Below are 5000 nucleotides of genomic sequence, written 5' to 3' on the forward strand. Positions count from 1 at the left end.
AATCTGATGCCACACTGACTTGGCTGAGAATGGAGTCTCTGACGTCTGGTACTGAACGATGTGGCGTTGGTATGGCCAGAGCCGTATAAAGATATTTATTCTGGTGTGGCCGGTAGGAGTCAGGCTTTTTAGGGCCCCGAGCACCAAGCTGTGATATGAGCTCATTTCCTGTTATGTTCCTGTTGCTGTTACGGGCAAACAGTTTTAAATTTGGCTACAGAAAGGCATGTTCTGAATTCTACAATTCTAAGGGCACTGAGAGGGGGCCCCCAAAGAGCGCCCCTGCAGAGACACATAATGTACTTGTTTATTGGTGTCACAAACCATCAAGTAGATGACCATCCACAACACCTTAATCCTGTGCATCGAGCTTTGACCTTCGCAGACTGCACATTGCAATTTTGGAATCCCAAAGCTGATGATGTGCAGTCTGCAAAGCCTTGCAAGCCCCTAAACACTGTTCAGAGTGGTGTTACAATGAAATTAACTCAACCACAAAGGGCCATTCAATAAAAACAGTGTTGATTTCCAGTAAGTTACATTACGTTCCTTTACAGCTGTTCGCCATGAGCCATCGACCTTTGATTCAGAGTTAGCCATATCTGATCCACCAGCTAGCTGAGACACTACAGACAACTACAGAAAAAAACTGTGTCAATGTCAGATAACTTTTGTATGACTGTTTATGAAAAGTTGATGGCAAGAATGAATCGTCTGTATGAAGTCGTTTTTGAAGAGCTATCCACAAGGCCAGGCTGTGGAGATATTTCTTGGTGCAGTTTAGGTCAGACAAGACAACAACAACTGAAGCATCTGACTATTTTCTCTTAGCTATCAAATAAATGCACTGACAATTTTATTTATATGACTCAATTATCTTGTGTTGTACAAATGACTCCATTAAAAATTTTCTACTAGTTTTATAGGCAGCTCTATATCATTCCCAACTGATATTTTCAATTGGAAAATTGAGCTGACTAAACAGGGAGAAGGTGGATGTGTTAATGTTTGGTGGCCTTGCAGACAAACTCATGTTATTATTGAAAAACATGGATATGTATTTTTTTTTTGGTGCCACAAATAGATGACCATCCACAACACCTTAATCCTGCAAAAGGCTAAAAGTATTGGTTGTGCTGGAGTCAGGAACAGATGTACCGGTACACACATTTAGATGTGCAGTGCTGACAGTCTGAATATAAACTTTTTACAAACATTCTTCTTTTACAACTATTACTCCAGTTTCTACAGCTTTTATATCCATAATAAACGTATATGGTCCAAGAATCCTCAACTTATAAGGCAAATATCAACTCCATCCCAGGAGGAAGTACACAGACACATAATGCAAGTAAGCATTGAGTGCCCAGCTTTGTGACACCACCAAATGGGCAGGTTAATGGTAATTGAGAAAGTAATTAATTTTGCATTGAATCCAGAAGGGAGGTATATCTACCCTCTAAAAAGTCCTTTATATTTCAAGAGTGGTCTTCTCCTTAATGAAAATCCTGACAATACTTTCTGTGATGACAGCATCTTGTAAAACAAACTCCTTATTATTGAGAGTTATGATATATAATTTGACTTTGGAAACTTGCATGTTGCCGCAGTGTCTTTACCTGACTCTCGCCAGATGAATTTCGTTCCACTTAGCTCTGCCTAGCTTCACTCACATCCATCTGGGACCTCTTCCACTGAGAGTGATTTCAACACGAGATTGTATGGTAGAGCCAATCAGGACGCAGGGCGGGAGTTTCATAGATGTGACATAGCGTAGAAGCGACTGTGAGACTGTTATCAGCGTCACAGGTTGGCTTCGATGTGAGTGGTTGAAGTAGCACGTCAATAGATGATGGACAAGTGGCTTATCCAATCTTATGCAAGCATTTTTTGATTAGGCCCAGCCTTCTGAAACACCATTCCAATGGATCGGTTCCAGATGGATGAGTGGAGCTAGGCGGAACGAAATCGGCGAGTCAGGCTAGCAGTGTCTGGCTTTCAGTTGCAAGTTGCATGTGGCCGCAGTGTCTGGCTTTTTAATGTAGGACAGTTTTTCCATTTCCCGTGCTCTGATGACCGTGAATAATAATGGCAAACTTTTGTCACTAAATTATGTTGAGGTATTCTTGCCTATTATAAGTGGACATACTGAAAAGATGATGCTTTTTAAGTACACTGTAAAACAATATTTGCTCTTGGTGTTATCTTAACCCTTAAAACTCAGCTGGCACGGCAAATGTCTTATACATAGGAGAGATGTTAACTTCCTTGTGCTATTGGTAGAGTAGGGGATTTCACACAGCAGCCAATCAGCCATTTACCCCAATTACCCACAGTAATTACCCATGTGGTCAGATTGCTGTGGGCCCCATGATGGGTTAAACCTGGGTTACCCATGTGGTCATATTACTGTAGGCCCCATGATAGGTTAAACCTGGGTTACCCATGTGGGCAGATTGCTGTGGGCCCCATGATGGGTTAAACCTGGGTTACCCATGTGGGCAGATTACTGTACACCCATGATGGGTTAAACCTGGGTTACCCATGTGGGCAGATTAAAGTAAGCCCCATGATGGGTTAAACCTGGGTTACCCATGTAGGCAGATTACTGTGGGCCCCAGGATGTGTTAAATGGGTTAATGTGGTAAAGTTTCATTGAAAAGGCGTATGGAACTTGTTGTCCAGTTCCCCTAAAGTTCATGCACTCACCTGTACGTAGGACTTGCCCATTACAACATCTCTATCTTCGCACGCACACCAAGCCTTATCTGGTACTTGACAGTTATAAAAAAAAAACAACAAAAAACACCTAAAAGTAACAAAAAGCAACTAAGGAAGCGCCCTATTAATTTTCATGACTTCAGTACTTGATTGAGGAACTCTTAATTAAGCAGCTTTTTCAGGTTAATTGTGTAAAATGCCCCCTCCTGCCAACTCTACACCTATGCCATGTACTGTCTTTAAGGAAACAATCTCAACACTGAAGGATGGGCTTTAGTGCTGTGTGAAGTTATCTAAGCTGTAAAACACAGCTTCTTGCAACACAAAGTTCACACTGAAACAGGTATCAGCCAGTACAGGTGGAATACTTAGGTGGTTAAAAAGATCTCAAGGTGAGCGCCTTTAATTATTTTTTTGTGAAATGGAATTTGATATGTTTTGAGGGTGAACTGGCTACACCAGATGTGATAGAGGTGTGTATACATTAGAAATGAGACCAGTCTTCAAAAACTGTTTTTAATACTTAATTGCTGTTTATTCTGTGGCAGTGTGAGTGGGGGTCTGCCCTTTAGAAGGCCATTGCTACTTTGGGAACACATTGGGAACTTTCAGAGACATTTTGGGCTGCAGCCACTTAACGCAAGCCATTTTGTAAATGTAAAATGTAATGTAAATCAGTTTTCTCGGCCAAGTATACTTATGTACTTACGTATACAAGGAATTTGGTCTCTGCATTTATCTTTTTCTTCTAATCTATTTGTTTATAATTAATACTTTAAATTTACCCTTTTTGCTATGTTAATGTTCCTGAACACTAGAACAGAACATGACATGGAATAAGAAGATCATTTTCACATGAATATACACAAGAAACAGTAACAGATGAGGCAAAATGAAGTAAATGAGTTGAGTAAAAGTCAAGTTTTGTTTTATGTGAAAATTCAGAAACTAATCCTGAAGCAATAAAGTCACATGCACAGCATATCTCTCCAGTTGTTTTTCTGTTGAAAGTTTTTTACTTAGTTTTGTGTCGCTCTATGTAATCGCTGTAATCATGTAATCGCTGAATTACTCTAAAGCAGGGATGTCAAAGTCAAATACATTAGAGGGCCAAAAAAACAAATTAGTTACAAGCCGAGGGCCGGATTGGTTCAATGTTTATTAAAACATATTAAAATGACTGCACGTAACCTATTGAACCAAGACGTGTACTGTATTTTATTTAATGATTAAATGAATAATGACTGTGACTGAAGTGCGGCCAAAGTTTGCACAGAAATGTACGGTTTTTCCCATCCTCACCGACCTCGTCATAAAACTTGTTTAAATGATCATACGATGCCTCCTTGCTGCTTTGTCGTCTACATCAGCCTTTCTCAAACTTCTTTGACCTGAGGCCCAGTCAAGGCATACTTTGGGGTCATAGGGCCTACCTACATGAAACCACCCCCTCCTCCCACCCCCCATCAAATTATCATAATGATATCACAATTATTATTATTTTTATACTATATTGCTATACATGCACTTCAAAACAGTCAATGTTTAAAGTGCTAAGATTGTTCACAAAAGTTTGTGAAAACATGCACATCAGAGTACTGCTTTACTAATGTAAAATATAATTAGGCCTACAATAGTTTCACTGTTTTGCATTGTTGCATGATGCTTGCATGATAATACTTCTCAAAACAACAGCAGTTATATGGGTGCCGTTGTTTTGGGATGTTTCATGCAAGCATCATACACTGATAGAATATTTATATGCTATTTAATTACATTTAATTTGAATGCCTGAATGTAAGGATTCAGGAAACACAATACCAGCTTTTGTGAATGGTAAATGGCGGATCAGATCATGCGTAAATCACTGATTTGGAGATCTTTAACTATCTTTAACTAAGACTAATTAATAGCTTTTGGCACTTAATGCCAAACAGTGTTTTATATAGCCTAGTCTGTGCTCTGTTTTTTATGGAAGTTGCATAAATCCACGTCGTTCTATTAAATGTCGTTTCATAATTAAATAGCCTTCCAATAGGTTGAAGCTTAGCTTTGCTACCAACGTGCACACGCATGCATTGAATAAACACTCATACCACGACTTAATTCTATGCCTCTATGTTTGATGACACCAAACAAGTATTTCCTACGAACTGCATAAATGTTTGCAATGTTTTCTTTTTCTGTCCACGGCTCCTTGATCAATTGCGCAGCAAATTATCAGACGATGGCCCGGGAATCATTTCACTCTGCAGACCATTGTCCACATTGCGGACCGC

The 5000-nt window shown here is 39.6% G+C and overlaps 1 protein-coding gene across 1 annotated transcript in view; it reads right to left on the minus strand.

Annotated features, from left to right (window-relative positions):
• The window catches only part of cc2d1a (coiled-coil and C2 domain containing 1A), a 32674-nt gene that overhangs the window by 14879 nt on the left and 12795 nt on the right, over positions 1 to 5000 (minus strand).

This window comes from Alosa alosa, chromosome 7 (genome assembly GCF_017589495.1).
Source record: "Alosa alosa isolate M-15738 ecotype Scorff River chromosome 7, AALO_Geno_1.1, whole genome shotgun sequence".
In the NCBI taxonomy this organism is placed as follows: Eukaryota; Metazoa; Chordata; class Actinopteri; order Clupeiformes; family Clupeidae; genus Alosa; species Alosa alosa.